The sequence below is a fragment of the Equus przewalskii genome, chromosome 2 (assembly GCF_037783145.1).
Source record: "Equus przewalskii isolate Varuska chromosome 2, EquPr2, whole genome shotgun sequence".
NCBI classification, from domain to species: Eukaryota; Metazoa; Chordata; class Mammalia; order Perissodactyla; family Equidae; genus Equus; species Equus przewalskii.
In genome coordinates this window covers 53,099,534-53,117,148 of record NC_091832.1, presented here as the reverse complement: position 1 = coordinate 53,117,148, position 17,615 = coordinate 53,099,534, and positions in this window count along the sequence as shown.

Sequence of the window (17,615 nt, the reverse complement as noted above, 5' to 3'; positions counted from 1 at the left end):
TCTGAAGACTGCAAAGGACTGATGTCCTAGCTCAAGCTATCAGGCAGGAGGAGTCTTATTCAGCCTTTTTGCTCTATTCAGGTCTTCAATTGATTGGATAAGGCCCCCCACATTAGGGAGGGCACTCTGCTTTACTCAGTCTACTGGCTCAAATGTTAATCTCATCCAGAAACATCCTCACAGACATACCCAGTATAATGTTTGACCAAGTGTCTGGGAACTCCATAGTCCAGTCAAGTTGACTCATAAAATTAACCATTAAGAAAGATATTGACTGAGTTTAAGAAAACGATGTCCCTAAGGCTAGAAACAGTATCCCTATCCTGGGCTGGCAAGAGCCAAGAGCCACTACAACCTTTACGCCTGGAAGAGAGAGTCCTTAGCACATCCCGGAGAGTGTAGAGGTTGCCCAAAGATGGAAACCATTGGTAGGAGGAAGTAGTGGAATAAATAGCCTAGAGATCAGCTTCCCCCATTATAGAACAGAACAGAAAAGAGTGGATACTGAACATGGATGAGCAAAAGAAAAACATCCAGGATAATATTATCTTTAAAATCAGGGAAAACAATGAAAAGTATAAAATCATGGCCTACAGCTATAGTCATGCATGCATGCTAGAATCCACTTGGTAGCTTGTGTGGTCTGTGAATTGTATCAATATAGCTGCCATCAAACAAAATACAAATACTGAGGTGCCACCTACACCTATCAAATAAGAACCTCTAAGGCTTGCTCTCAGGCGTGAATATATTTTTAAGTTTCTCCAAGTAATTCTTTCCCATACAACCAACTTAAGATACTTCCTTGAAGGATGTTTGTTTACATCTTTCATCTAGTTATTTTGAAATCATATTCCTGTTTCCAAAATAACCTGTAAGAATTATTTTTTTCAAAGATAAAGTGTTTATAAGATGCTTAAAACTCATCTGACTTTTATTTTCACTGAGGTGGCTACACTGATGATTGATGATCCTGTATGTACAGACAGTCCTAGTTATACCAGCCTAAAATACATGATGGTAGATATAGTGCATCTACATACTTTCTCCATTGTAACGATACTTCCAGTACAGCAGGAAAGAACTTCCCTAGAGTAGGAAACCAGATCAGAAATCAGTGGTCACATTCAGGGAAAGTTTCTCAATCCCATCATTTACCTTAGAGTCTTTTACCCTAAAATGACATCTCCTGTTAATTCCTTCCTGGATCTTGTCTTTTTTATTAAATCTTTTTGGAGGCTGCAATTTCATCTTAGAGCTTCTAAGAAGTGAGACATTTTGAGAATGTGCTCTGCGCACACGTGACGATAAGAGTTATAATGAGAGGATAAACAGAAGAGTACATTTAATATACAGAGAGATGGGTGCTTTATATGTACTATCCCATTAAATCCTTACAACTATCCTATATTATAGGCATCATTATGTTACTTTTAAGATGATAGATTTGTGAGATTAAGTGACTTGCCAGGGATCACATAGTTATTAATTGGCCAAAACCAGGTTTTAATTATTCCAGAGACTGTAGTCTTTTGGCTACCTTATACCTCTGTCCATTAAGTCAGAAGCTGCAGAGAAGGCTGCATCAGCCACTGACACAATCTTTAGGATCTGGGAACCATTTTTCAACATCTCCACACCGATTAGACTTGTTTACAAAATCTGTAAGGAGTGACAGGCAGGAAAGTTTTGTGTTTGGGGCACAATTGATTTTAAAATGGGTTTCATGAATTACTCACACTGGGGAACACGGCATCAAGGCACAGAAAACTCCATCTACTGGGGTTATGGCTCGGCACATATCCCCCAGCTGAAAAGGTCGAGGAGATCTTAAGTGTCAGGAGGAATGGCAAATCCATGCAACATGGTGGGGTCAACAGGTGACAAGAAAAACAATGAAAGGGGAAATTAGCATAAAGTGCATCATCTCAGTGCAGGTAAGTAAACATTTACAGAATACTAATAATCCTTTCAAGTGCATGGTCATTTGACATTTTTATCATTATTGAGAAGTGACCATTTTGAAGAACACATTGATCATTGCCTCTTTGAAATCCTGCAGCACATGCAGTTATAATACAAATATAAGTTTGTAATATTTATCTTGAGGAATAGTCAATGATACAAGAAAGATAAGGACTCTAAAAATAGATAAATTTGCTCTGAGTCATGGGGCTTCCATGTCTTTGCTGTGTGACCTTCAAAAAATTACTTGATCTTTCTAAGTTTTTTCATCTGAAAGATAGTTATAGTTAAAAAACAACACTTACATACTGTGTATTATGTGCCAGGAGCTCTTTTAGGTGCTTTGCATGGATTAATTCATGCAATGTTCATAATAACCTTATAAGGTAGATCCCATTATTACTCTTACAAGTAACAGAGTCAGGGTTGAAATATAGGCAATCTCCTCCAAAGCCCAGCTCTTCACTGCTCTCCGACACTGGCTACCTAAATGCCTATACTATTTGGTTTGTGTAATTGTTAAGTAAGATAATATGCTTTAAATGACTAATGATGATCCACAATGATCAACAAAGGTGAGTTCCTTTGGCAAAAGTTTGGTTGTTTTCCCTGCCCCATGCCCACCTCATCCCACACGGAAAGAGAAGTAGTGTTGCTGTGGATTAATTAATTTCAAGGACAATCATTGGAGTTTATTTTCTAAAATAAGACCACTGTGGAGGGTATATAAGTAAGTCCATTTTAGGGGGAAATCATACTTTTTCTTGCTGGTTGACATAGTATGGGGTAGCCTTTTTTTATCGTTGAAGAAGTTGACCGAATAAAATAGCTTTGAGTCTGCCTGTCTCTACATTGTACTATGTTTCATAGCACATCAAACGACCAAAACAAAACCGAAAGAATCTGCCAACTTCTAGTTCAAAATGGCATCTCTTTAGTAAGCCCTGGTAAGACTTCTAATTCTTCACACTAATAGCAGAAAGATAAAAATAGATTAAAAATCACTGCAACAACAAAAGAGAAAGCTGATAATGCTCACTGGAGGCAGTAAAAAAGCAGATTTAATGCTGTAGAAAAATTGAAGCAATGATGTGGAGTCAAATTTATGAAATTCTGAAAGGAAATTGAGAGATCAAAAGGTAAAAGAAAGTGAGGGAAATGGTAGAAAAAAAGACATATTCAGTGGTCGAAAATATCAGTGCTGCTGGATGATATGCAGTCAGTTCTCCTTATTTGTGGTAGCTGTTTTCTATAAAGTCGCTCCAAACACTGAACTAGTGAATATTGAACTATTGCTCCCAGGAGAAACACAGGGTTATGCTCCTGTGAGCCTCTGTCACAACATTTCATCAACCAATCAACACATAACCTTTTTTTATGTGTATTTCTGTTTAAAGACACCCTTTTAATATATATATATACATATATATATATATAGTTGATTAATTAACCTTGAACTGAAAGCCAACAGCACTATAATTCACAACTGAAGGAAGCTTACCTAATACACATTTTCTCTACAAGGCACATCACAGTCTTCTTGCATTTAGGAACGCTAAGCAGCACTTTCAGCACTGTGCTTGGGAGCCATTTTAAACATGGAAGTCACCAACAAAAAGAACAAAAATGTAAAAACACGTGGCACTAAATGCAGTGTGAAAAGGACATTCCTTTACAGTATGAGAGTAGACAAGAAGGCAGAGTTCTCAGCTGAGAACTTACATGTCATGGGGAACTGAAATTTTTTCATGCTTTGTGCATGTGGATGTCCGTAAATGACTGCAGGGGTGTCACGAGTATTGACTTCCGGGTTAAAAATAAGTGTTAGCAAGTAGGCAAATGCCCAAATACAGAATCTGTGAATCATGAGGACTGACTCTATAAGAATGTGTGGATCTTAAGTAACAATGAAAGACATAATAGAGTGAAACTTACTCAAGCAAAGCATTACTGTGTGAAATTGAGAAAACTTACTACATTCCACATGAAATCAAAGAAGACACTGTGCAACACATTCTGGCAAAATATATGAGCTATAGTCATGTAAGAAGCATCCAAAACAGAAATAAAGATAGATTGGCATGAATACACAAAATGCTAAGAAAAAGTACCCCCAACAAGATAATGGGCAGATTGCATCAATAGTGTTCACAAGAAGAAAAATAGGTCATCAAGAAGCACAAGGTGATTCAAACTCAATAGTAATCAGGGAAGGCAAATTTGGTGCTCACAAAATTATCAGTTTCGAATTAATATCAAACGTCAGCAAGGCTCTGGAGAAATAAGCATTCCAATAATTTTTTGGTTGGAGGGTCAATAAGAACAATAGTTTTGGTGGGTAATTTAAGGATATGAATTAAAAAACACAAAACCTTTTGAGCTAACAACATTTTTTACAGATTCCTACCATGAATGAGCATATATCTACAAAGATATTCATCAAATTGTTGTTTACAATGAAAAAGTAGAAATTGTGTAAATGCCCAACATTGAATTAGAATACCAAATAGAATTAGAAATAGAATCATAAGATAAAATGTTACATAACCATGGAAATGATATTGTACAGCATTCATATATAAATATATCCTAAATGAAAATATACTGAAATTACACCCAGCAAAACTGTGAACATATGTATGTGCACTGCATACTGATCTATAGGTATACCAATATAAACCAGAATACCAGTATAAACAAATATGCACAAAAACATTGCTTCCTAGAGTGGATACATACCGTGAATACACATATCAAAATGTTAACAGTGATTATTTCTCAAATGTGGGTAACAAATGATTATTTTCTTCTTAATGTAATTTCTGTATTTTCCAAATGTCCTGAAGTAAATGTGTGCTACTTTTTAAATCAAGAGGAGATGTGTTTTAAAAGAGGGTCAGTCATACAGAAAAATCATTCGGATTTTTCAAGAAAAAATTGGACTGAGGTGATGCGGCTCAAACTTCAGCCTCCTGTGTAAAATTATCACTTTTGTTTTTAGGTCTTCCTTCAACTTCCCTGTGTGCTGTTAAGAACAGCACCAAGCCAAACTCTCCCAAGACAAAGTTCAAATGTTGAACCATTCTCAAATCAGTCAGATCTGCCCATGTGCCACAGAAAATGGTGCTACCAGAGCTACAAATGTGCTCATACCTTCTCAGGTCTCCTGCCATTCTTAGCTGATTTTAAGACTCCAAACACATTGTTTGTTGGGATGTTGTAATTGATGTGGAACAAGGCACAGCCTGTAGCATCTACAAATACTGTCAAATCCAAATTGAGCAGCTTATGTTCAAGTCTTTGTGGGGCTAGGGGCCCGAAGGTGTATCTTTGGGAGTAAATGGGAGGAGTTGCATTAGGGAAAGGAAGAGGGTGTGCAAAGTTATCCTTGGTAGGAAGATTAGATTCATGCTCATCAGATTTACATGCACATGTATACAGGCACATTGTTATATGTGACAGATCAAGAAAATGGAAGCTTTGAGTAACAGGTAATTATCGCTTCAAAGAAAGTTGCTCAAAAAACCGAAAAAATTGAATTTGAATGTCGATCTGCAACCTTAGGCAACAAGGACTTAAAAGTGTGCATGTGTGTGTATTAAACCTTAATTTTCCTAGAGTGGAGCAATATAGACTCTGAGAAACGGCTGGGCACTTGTTTCTAGGAAGTCACAAAGAGGCGAAGAGCAGTCCTGTTTCTGCTGGAACAGTAAAGAAGGAAGGGGCTAATAGCCAGGGAAATAGGCCAGACTGTGGATATCAAACCCAAAAAAAGCACAAACACATGTCACCCTGAAAATAGTACTGGCTGGACAAATAGTGGACTGGACCAGCCTGTTGAGAAAGAAATTGCTGACAACATTTTAATCCTCTTCAACTATGTGACTTCTGCCATGATTGTAAAACCCACAACAAAGGGAAAGAGGCTTACTCCCCGTGGGAGAGAGGCTGTGCAAAGAAGTTCACCCCGGAGAAATTTGTGCTACTGGACGGACATTATCATCTATTATTCTTCTATAGGCCTAAGAAGTTACCCCTCCCATCTAACTAGAATTCAAGATTTTCATAATAGAAAGGCCCCTTGGATTGTTCAGTTGTGAACAGAAATAGATGCCCCTGTCTGGTCCAAGGAGCCTGATGACTAGTCCCACTTTTAACTCTGTGCCCGTTTAATTCGGCACGATGCTATCACCCTTCCCCAGAGGAGGTAAGCTACTCTACTGCAGGCTAATTACTTGTGACTCAGAAAACTTGAAATCCACAGGCTCTGCTAGAAAAGGGAAGACAAGGTGAGCCCCAAACCCTATAGAGGGATGTCCTTGGCCAGATGATTCCTGACAAGTGTTTATCAATAATCTCTAACGTAAGGAGGAAGGAGATGCACATTTTACAGCAGCTTTGTATTAAAGTGCTTATCGAGAAGACATGAAGCTTTTAATTCAAAGTGGATGAAAACTCATCTCTACAACAATAGAGAATGAGAGATTAATAAAATGCAAACTTCCTGGATCACCCTAAGCTTTTGGCCTATTCTTTTCATTCAGACATTCCTATAGCAACTTCTCCACCAAATCGCATTTTCACTTGGGCAGAAGTAGAATAGATAGGGAAGTGTTCCTATTTAGGAGGGAAAATTCATTTTAAGTAATCATATAGCATTACAAAGATGAGTAACGCATTCATCAGAAGGAGATAAGCCCATCACAGGGAACAAAGTAGAACTAGCCATCTACTTGGGATTATTCAGAGCATCTGTCATGCCTGTGTGACCCAGAGCGTGGGGTGCCACCTGAATGCATGTTATATCCATTATGGAACCCGGCAGGGAGGTTTCCTTTCTTTCTTCTATTCACTCTTCTAGCAGTCATGATAGTAGGCTGCAATTTAGCCTTCTGCGACTCTTTATTACATTTACAGGTATTATGTACTCACAAGGGAAGTTGGATTAGGTAGTTGACGTTCAAATCGATAAAAAGCCACTTTTGCATTTTTTATGGACGCAACATATACAAGAAAAGAGTTTGGCATTCTCAACACTGCTTCCAATTGCCAGGTTAATTGTTTTTCAATGTCATGGCTGCTATACTGTCCCAAATTTTTAAAAATCATCATGTATTACATACTTTTCAGAATATTGATTTTTCCAACCAACTTTGAGGAAAATATATGTCTTCAGATTCTTGCCTTATCCTTACCCGTATATGCCCTTATTGGGGTAGTTTTCAGTCTCAAGATTAACTCACAGCAACAGATCTCTCTCTGGTTTCAGTCTTTCTCTTTCCCAGCCAGAATTATCCTGACTGCCCTGAAGAGAGGCACCGTGACAAAAGCATGGGTACACGGCTGTGTTGGAGGGCAGCGTAAATCTTTCCACGGGTTTCCATGGCTGATTCACGGATAGCCACGATTCACTGGTTAACATGCTCCCCAAAATTACAATTTTGAAATATGTAGGGAACTAGGGATTGAGAAGGGAGCATTGGAAAGTGGGAAAAGACTGTATACTTTCTTTCTCTTATATTATCATTGAGCTCACTTGATAATTTCTTTATAACAATTTTATTCATGTGGATTTCTAAACAACAGCCTATGGTATTTCTAACATTAAATCCAAACCCTTAAAAGTTAGCCTCAGAACCTACTAACTCCCACCGCTTTTTAATTTGTTTTGAAAATATAACTATAATGTAGCAGGGGAAAAGCAGTTTTTGGCCATCATTCACAATCTGATCTTCTCAACTAAATTATTTTACTTTTTCATATTTTCTTCCAGACTCACACCAACTTATGCCATATATATACATACACATATACATGCACACACACATACACACACATAGAATATTCTAACAATAAATCAAATGATTCATATGCTTTTATATAACTGCATAATTCATATGAAAATATTATATGTACATTATGGACATCCACATATGTAATTTATATTTCTTCATTATTACAAATATGAACATTACCCATGTGTTCATTTAGTGTTTGATACATGGCTATTTATCTATCAATTATTTCTCTCATTACTATGATCACAATTGCCACTCATTTTGGCTTAATCACCCAAACTTTCTAAACCTCAATTTCTTCCCCGAGAAAAAAAATCTGAATAATAACCTGCTTCACTGGAATATCAGGAACCCTTTAGAGACTCAATGTGAAAATGCACTGTGAAGAGATAAACCCTTTGAAATGCAAGGTGCTGTGGTCATGGCCATTATGTCTGTCTTGTACCACTCCTCCTCAGTGAGACCTTTCCTCTCCAGGTGAGGTATTTCTGCCATGTCCTCACCGTCCATCAAGCTGTATTTCTTACCTCAAGACCCAGCTGACAATTCAGACTCCACCAGAGGCTTTTGAAATGCATTCTACTCCACACTGTCTAAAATTTCAGACTATATCTTCTGAATGCCTGTGTGTTTGCGGGAAAAATTTGATGAAAAAGGGCTAAATTCTCATCTTTTCTAGTGAAAAGCCAAAATACAATGCCTAAAACTAAAAAACAAAAATAAAAATCCTTAATTAACATTATAAACATCTTATTCAAGACATATACATTGGTACAAAGTGAAAAAGCTAAAAGAATTGAAAGCAGTTGCCTATGAGGAGTGGGAGGTGGAAGGAGGTAGGGCAGAGGAAACCTTTGCTTTTGTAATCTTTGTAGAACTATTTGACTCCTTAACCCATATGCATATGTAATTTTTATAAAAATGCAAACTTTAAAAAAAAGGTTACGTTGGAAAAAGGTTTATAAAATATCTTGCAGAATGCCTGCTACATGGCTCATGCTTAATCAAAATTTTATCATGTTTCATACGAGAGACAGAGCTGTATTTAAAGAAGAAACCAAAACTAAAAACAGGAGCATTTGCTCTGACTCCTAATTGCTCTCCTTGCTTAATGATCGATTTGCCCTTCTTGATCATGGCCTGTGTCCCAGTAACCTGACCCCGTCAACTAATCCTAACACATTAGCTCAGAAGGAAGTGCCTGTTCAAACTTCTTTTAGCGACAATGCTCTGGAATCCCATCATTCCATGGCTTTCAAGCCTATCCATACTCTGATGAATGGCCTAATTTATAACTCCAACCTCGAACCCTGCTCAAAGCCCCAGATGTATGTAACCTGCACTCTAGGGCTCCACTTGGAGGTCTTGGAAGCTCAAATTCAATGTTATTCAGGCTGAGCTATGGTTCAAACACACCTGCTTCAGTGTAACTGAGTTGGTAAATGGCTTCACCACAAACCCAGCTGCTGTTCAAGCTGGAAAGCTGAGACTCAACCTTGACTACTCCCTCTCCATCATTTCTCACACCCAATTCAGAACCCAAGCCATGTGGATCCTGACTTCAAATATATCTCAAAACTGTACACTGCTCTCCATCACTCTGTCACCAAATTAGTCTACCTCAGTTACAGGAGCTTTCTAGGTCTCCTTGCTTGGATAGTTTGCTCTTCTTGAACACATTTCCACACAGCAGGCAAAGTGATCTTTGTAAACATAATCTGATCAGTTTATTCCCTTGATTAAACTCTTCCATGGGTCCCCACTTTGCTTGGGTCCATGAGGGCTCCGTAACCAAGAACTGACTGCTTCTCTTCATCAGTACCATTCTCCCTCATATTCATTGTGTGCTGCCATACTGGCCTCATTTCAGCTTCTCAGATGCACCAAGTTGTTTCCCCACTTTAGGGACTTTGCACACGAGACTACCATTGACTAAAACACTCATCTATGTTCTACAGCTAGACAACTCCTACTTACTCTTTAGGTTCCAGTTCAAATGTCCTTCCTTAAAAAGTCTTCCTCCGATGCACTAATATAAACTAACATTTATCACACTTTTTACTTTCATATTGATCGTATATTTGTATAATATATATATATATAGTGTGAACATTTGTTGATTGACTCTTCTTCTAAACTATGTCTGGGAAGTCAGGGACCATGTCAATTTTGCCATTCACTTTACCCCAGGGCTGGCACATGGTAGGTGCCCAAGCACTATTTTAAAGCATCTTCTATAAAAGGTCAATTCATTAAAGAATTATAAAGTTAAATAGACTGCAAGGAACTAGCCCATGGACAATCTGTGGGGCTCTCACTGAAAAAAGCCCTTGGAAAGTGGTTCTTCCCACCCAACCTTCCAAACTCCACAGGTTGAGGGCACAGCAGGATTCTTGACAACTTATGCAAACTCAGCTCGGGAACGCCAGACCTGCTTCTTCCTTTGGCTCCACTCTCAAATAATATGAACATTTTCTTATTAAAAAGGAAAAGAGCATCTAAGGTATTTTATTCTGAATATTTGTTCAGTGAAGAGAAGTTTACACAGCTTGTGGAGAATTATTCAGCAGGAAATTAAACCTCCGTAATTCTGAATTTTCACTTTGCTTTCAATTGGCAAAGCTTCCTGGCAAACCACACTCCCCTTTAGAACATTCGTAATACCACATCCGCCACCAAAATGTGCTTTCTGGGGCAAATCACAAAACGGGTTAGACAGGACAACTCTCTGGAGGTCTGAGACATAGACAGGCTATGAGCACACAAGGGCATTCAGATGTGTCAGTAGTTAATACCTAAGTTTTGCATAGTAATTTGAAGTTTGCAAAGGACTTATATAAAATAATGGATTATCAGAGAAAGCTCTCTTGTGTTATCTATGTGAATATACTCTCTAATTTGAGCCTCCCAACAATTTTATGAGACTGATCTTATAACTCTATTTTACTGATCAGACAACTGAGCAGCTTGGAGAGGTTTAAACGACTTGCCTAAAGTCACACAACTAGTGCCCTAAATGCAGAACTCAAAATTAGAGCTTTCAACAAATATTTTTTATTATCCTGTGGTGCTTCTCTTCAGCAGGAATCTGATTACTTGGCTGTTTCATTTAGAGAAGAGAATTGACTTCACCTAAAAACACACAGCTGTAATAGAGAGTGGGTTTGTATGTTAAACAAACAAACAAACAAATAAATAACTTAATCCTTTCTATACTGAGGACAGCCAAATGGATATTTGTTTTTTTAATTTGCTCCACTTAACAAAGAAAAGGTAACTTTTTTTTTTTAATCTCGACTAGACTAGAAGATTTTAGAGGCTTTTGTATAGGGAATAATTGGATAATTATTTGCCTCATTTCATTATGTGTAAGACTCCATAGATTGTTTCACTCATCATTATTTTTATGCCCTTAGAAAGAAAAAAATACCATGCCGATTAAAGTAGGATACACCAACTGTAAAATGAACCCCAATTTCAAAAATGTTTTTAAAAATTCTAAATGTGCATTTAGAATCTATGAAATATATAAGATAATTTAGATCAGTATGGTAGGGAAATTATTGTCCCTTAGATATCTCTTTAGAAATTTATTTCTTTTTTGTTTCTTCTACTAAAATCTTAATTTAAGCCTTCATCATTGTAGGGGAGGAGGACATTTCCTCTACCTTCTCTGAGTTCTTCTGGCCAGGGAACGAATTAAATTCACATGAGACAGAACAGCAGGAGAAAATTAAACAAAGCTTTATAACATGTATACATGGGAGAGGCTCAGGCAAACTGAGCAACTCACCAAAATGGCTGAAGCCCCCACCTTAAATACCCTATTCAGCTAAAGACAAAGGAGGATGTTGGGGGTGGGGGGAGTCAGTTACAGGAGGTTACCAGACAAGCACAATAAACAAATGCAGATTTAAGTCCTTGCCTTCCCCATTGATTAAGAGTTTCTAGAGATAAAGTCATCCCCCCTTCTTCCTGGTACAGAGAGGGAGACAACTTTACAGATGGAGATTTCCTTTATAATGTAAATGTTTCCCAACAAAGGGCAAGCAAACTCTGCTCCTCAGAGTTGCTGTTATTAAAAGTAACCAGTCCCAAACAATCCTCATGCTGAAGAGACATATCTTGGGGTGGCCAATTCCAGGCCCCCACATCATCTTTTGCCTGGACTATTAATATGCAAAACCTATTGTTTTTACCACCCCACTTCTCCTCCTTCCAATCCATCCTCAGTAATGCTGTCAGAATAATTTTTTAAAAATACAGCTCTGGGGGGCTGGCCCCATGGCTGAGTGGTTAAGTTCGCGTGCTCTGCTGCAGGCGGCCCAGTGTTTCGTTGGTTCGAATCCTGGGCGCGGACATGGCACTGCTCATCAGACCACGCTGAGGCAGCGTCCCACATGCCACAACTAGAAGAACCCACAACGAAGAATACACAACCATGTACCGGGGGGCTTTGGGGAGAAAAAGGAAAAAATAAAATCTTTAAAAAAAAAGAAATACAGCTCTGGCAATGACTTCCACAAATTAAAGACTTTCACTGATTTCCTACATACAAGATTAAATCCAAACTCCTTGAATGAGCATAAGGTACTTTACAACTGGTCCCAAACTACCTCTGTAGCTTCATCTCTCTTCACATTTTAATATGTACTTTACCCACACACTTAGCTTCTCACCAGTCTCCATTCACACCAAATCTATAGAAGTGAACATTCTGTTTTCTCTCTCAGTAACACCATTAATCTCCTTCTTTGTTGGTAAACTATTGTGCCTACTTCAAGACTCAGATCAAGTGGAATATCCTTTATAAAGCATTCTCTACCCACTTTCAGGCAGCTAGAAGAGCTGTACCCAGGAACTGGTAATCATTTAGCCCAAGTCAGTCCTTTTACAGATGAGGAAAAAGAGGCTCAAGCAGGTAAAGTATTTTGCGCAGTATTATACAGCAAGTTAATGACAATATTAGCACAGGAATTCACGGTTTCTCACTCCCAGTTCACTTTTTCCTGTACTTACATGGACATAAATGAAAGAATAAAGGAAAGTAAAACCTAAGACCATGCTGGGTCAGCAGATCTCCATAGTTCCTCTCCTGCAAGCCTATCTGGAACTACCTACACCACCAGGAGGAAAAATGATGTTCTGAGAAGTCAATCGCAAGTAGATTCCAATCTCTGTGCCCTTCCTTGGGTTACTTTACCCCTCAGAATAATAATACCTACCTAACAAAACATTGAGAGGATTAAATGAAATTTGTGTATTTCAAAGGCCTATCACAGCACCTAGCACAATTAAGGCTCAATCAATGTTATCTCCTTTACCAATTTCCTACTAGATGAGGCCTAAAGATGGTTGTTTGTAGGTTAAATCCATTGTTAAACCACCAATGTAGTTAAGGAATATTTTATTTACTACATCTTAAAAAACACACAGCTTTGGTATAAATTCCCCAGTGAGGGTAACGCCACCCTGTTTATATAATACACACATGTGCCCACTTTAAGAATGGAGTGAGTGGCACTGCCACCAAATGTCAGAGCTTTTGGTTATTGACCCCCAGCTGAACATGGATCAATTGGGCAAATAAAAGGAACCAAACAAGTCGACAATTACAAATATCAACACACACACCCAGAAATAAAGAGAGAGATCAAAGGCAGACCATAGCTACCCAGGAGAGACACCAAGAAGATTCGCATTGGGGTAGCAAGATCAAGGCCCCCAGAAGACCTTTTCAGGACTTCCAGCCATATCTGGAGAGAAATCAAAGGCTGAATCCTTGGCTATTGCGTTTCAAAATAAATAAAGACTCCTCTACTTCCTTCGCAAAAGATCAGCCAAGCTAAATTTATGTTCTAGAATATTACCCTGGGAGCGGTCCCTGGACGAAATCATTTTAACCCTAATACTGCTCTTTGTTTTGCATCCAAGTATTCTGCCTTTGCCCACACAGCCATTAGCAGACAAATTAGAAAAGCATCCAATCAAAAGATATTTATAGAGCAAAATGATGCAAAGTGCTGTACTAGGGGAAGTGCCAGTCTCCAGAAATTATTGAAGCATCTCTCTTAAAGTATTCTAAACTTCCTCTAATATTAGTTCCTTCTTTAGGGTTAAGCACTACCTTCTTTCTTTTGAAGGTCTCCCTTTAAGTGTCAAAATTCTTGGTGTGAGGCTAAAATATTAGATTGACAAAATCTTTCCAGAGGGGAAGAATGACTGACATATGAGAGCATAAGACTGGGAAGAAGTCAGGAAACATTAAAACAGAAGAGGAAAGAAAGGTAGAAGGAGAACCAAGAAGTCTTCCTACTTCAGTGTAGTTATATATTGTGTGATATAGAGCCAATTAAAAATAGATTTTATCTGTATGCTAACTTCTTTTAATTCATAATGGCTCTTTGGAGCTCTGTGCTGAGGATTGTGAGCCCATTTCTGGACAAGGGAGGAGAGTAGGACTGGTGGTTCACGTAATGGGTATTTTCTACCCTTGAGCACAGCATTGGAGCTCAAGTATCTAGATCTGAATCCAGGCTCTGCCACTTACAAGTTCTGTGATCCTGTGCACATCACCGGCATTCAAGTTCTTTATCTATGAAACAAAAGTTGAAACAATAATTACCCTATAATTGACTAGGGTACAGTTGCAAAATATTTAGCCTGTGGCTAAATTAAGTAGAAATAATTTGTTATCAGGTATTAAATGGCTTACAAAATCATAGGAAATCTGGAAGAGCCAACTCTAGGATGGCTTCCTGGAATACTTCCCAGTGCCCAGCATCACACTGCCTCTGCCATGTTGGCAGAAGAGCTGTCACCAAGAGTGCAAGACGGTGCCACATTAGTAAACTGCTGACTGAAAAGCCACCATGCCTGTGCCACAGCCCAATCAAGCAAAATGAATGTCTACTCATTGCTCTTTCCTCTACTTAACTCAGTTCTGAATCAGTCTCCCAGGAGTACCTCTGATTGTGAGAATCAAAATCACATGCAGCTCTCTAGCTGCAAGGGAGTGTAAGACCCTGAGGTTTTGGGCTTCCAGCATGTCTAGTTTAGGAGGGCCCCTTCAGGACTCTGCCACCTTACACCAGCTGCTGAGATTACTGGTGGCTGGCATCTTTCTGCTAAGTCTTTCTCTGGGAATTGCCGTCAATTGAAGAGAGCTACCGCATGCAAGATCAGGCTCACTCCCAGGGGCACACTGCATGTAATTACTGATCCACTTGAGGGTATGAGGAACCAGACCCTTTGCCTCAAGGCAGGATATCTTTGAAGGTCATCCCAGCTCCAGAGATCTTCATGGAATTGATGGAGTCCTTTGTTGTGACTGCCTTAGAGTTCAACTCCTTTCTCCGCTCAATCCTATGCTGTTTATTTCCCACAGCTATTGGTCTGGTGGTCATTCCCTGATATAAACTTCCTACGTACAAGTATTCACCTCAGAATCTGTTTCCTGAGGAATCTGACCTGAGACAGACACATTAGAAGTAGGTGGAACATTGAGGTTGAGCAAGCCAACCCTCAATATTCACCACAGCTTTTATGAGTAATGAAACTATATAATTTATATGAAAAAAATCCCTAGGATCTCACACAGTGCCTGAGCCAGGGTGAGCCCATAGATGTCTGCTTAATGATCATATGATATAGCTAGCATTTATCGAGCACTTCCTACACTTCCAGATACTATTCTAAGTTCTTTGTATGAACTTATTTAATCCTCATAATAAGCTTGTGAAGTAGGTACTATCATTATTTATTTTACAAGTGAGGTAAATAAGATACAAAGAGGTTAATTTCAATGTTAAACAAATTGCACGTGGCAGAGGTAGGATCTTAACGCACATAGTCTAATTCTAGAGTTTTTAGTCTTGACCACTTTTCTGTCTCAATGTTAAATTTGCAGCCAATGAAATCTTTCACCCACACACAAAAGTCTCTGCTTTGATACTTCAAAAATGTGGTGGGATTAGGACAAGGGGACTAAGAGCTTTTTGCTGGGGCCTGTGGTAGGCTAAATAATACCCCCCTTAAAATGCTTATGTGTGAATCCCTAGAACCTGTGATTATGTTACATTACATGGCAAGGGGACTTTGCAGATGGGATCAAGTGGAGCATGTCGAGATGAGGAAGTTATCCCGGATTACCCAGGTGAGCCTTAAATGTAATCACACGTGTCCTTGAAGGGGAGAGGCAGAGGGAGATCCCCTACATAGGAGAAAGTAATGTAATGGGAGAAGCAGAGATTGGAAGGACACAGCCACAGGGCAAGGAAGGATGGCAGCGACCGGAAGCTGGAAGAAACAAAGAAAGGATTTTCTCCTGGAGCCTTGGGAAGGAAGCAACTTGCTGACATCTTGACTTTCACTCTGTAAGACTCACTTCAGACTCCTGGTCTCCAGAAATGTAAGAGAATAAACAGATTTGTTTTAAGCCAGTAGATTTGTGTTAATTTGTTTCAATAGCAGCAAGAAAATAGTACAGAGACATACAAAATTATATTGTATAGTACGGTATTTGGATAGTACGTATTTGCAGTATTATGTGGAAGCACCCACTGGAGGATCAGGAGTTCGATCTGCCTAGCCGGTATAGGTTCACAGGTAGAATCTAACGAACTCTGAAATACTGGCCTTGGACTTGGACTCTTCCACCATGTACTTCAACTACGTGGGACAGTCGCCAGGTGGGGAGTGAGATTCAGAGATATAATAAATGTGTACTTTGTCATCAGTATTAATAGGTAAAGCTTCTCTTCCCAAAATTTAATTTCTGGAAGTTATAAATTGCACAAAGACCAGGTCAACTAGTAAATAATACATAATAAGGCTCATACTTAATTTTCAGAGCAGCTTTTTGTGTGTTCCATTGACAAGTGGCCTTACACATAGTCAAAACGAGAAGCAGAGTTGAGACTCACGGACCCAAACATGAGAGAGACAAGACCAGCTCCCATCTGCTAATCATTTGTCAGAGGGTAAGAGAAGGGGAAGGAGGCCCCCCATCCAAAGGCCATTAGAACGTTTCTTTGAAAACAGAAAATGCATTCCAAATTTAGAGAGCCTTGCTTCATCTCAGCATTCTTAGCCCCTGAGCCAGCCTCCTTAAATCCTTTCTGGAACAAAGTGGATATGCAGAAATAAATATAAGAAATAGCTCCCTTAACCTCACTGTCTGGTTATAAACAGGCTTGGCAACAGCTATGGTGTGAGTCAGGAAGCTGCAAGACTGGTCAGTTTCTGAGTAATCCTAAATCACCATCTCAAGGAAAACTGTAAGAAGAGACGACTATGAACAAGGTGATCTCGGCAGTGCTTCTCAAACTGCCTGTGGTGAGAGAACAGGTTTTTAAAATTTCCAATCCATCATGGTCTAACCCCCTTGTAAAATATAATCAAAATGAATTACTAGAAAAGTGAAATGGAGAAAAGACACAAAATGCAAGCCAAATTTATTTTACTTATCACATACAAGAAACATAAAATTGCTTTTTCAAAATGTTATCAAAGTTTCTGAAAGATTACTCAGTTTCTGTACTTATTCTGTCACCAACCAGTAACAAACAGTTCTAGGCTGGGCATCGGTCCACAGAACACACTTTGAGAAGTGCTGGACTATACCACCACTCTCTAGGTTGAAAATTTAAGTTGAGTTATTGCTGGACTAAATGTGCAAGATGCCATTCTCTAGTGTCAGTTACACTTCCAGGGAACTTCAGTCAAGTGTGTCTGACTTGAACTTATTCTGCTAGTTCTCAGCAGTCTCGCATACAGCATTTTTCTTAATAATTGGAACATTTCCATACATTGTAAATAAAGACGTTTACTATTTCTAGAATTTTAAATTAC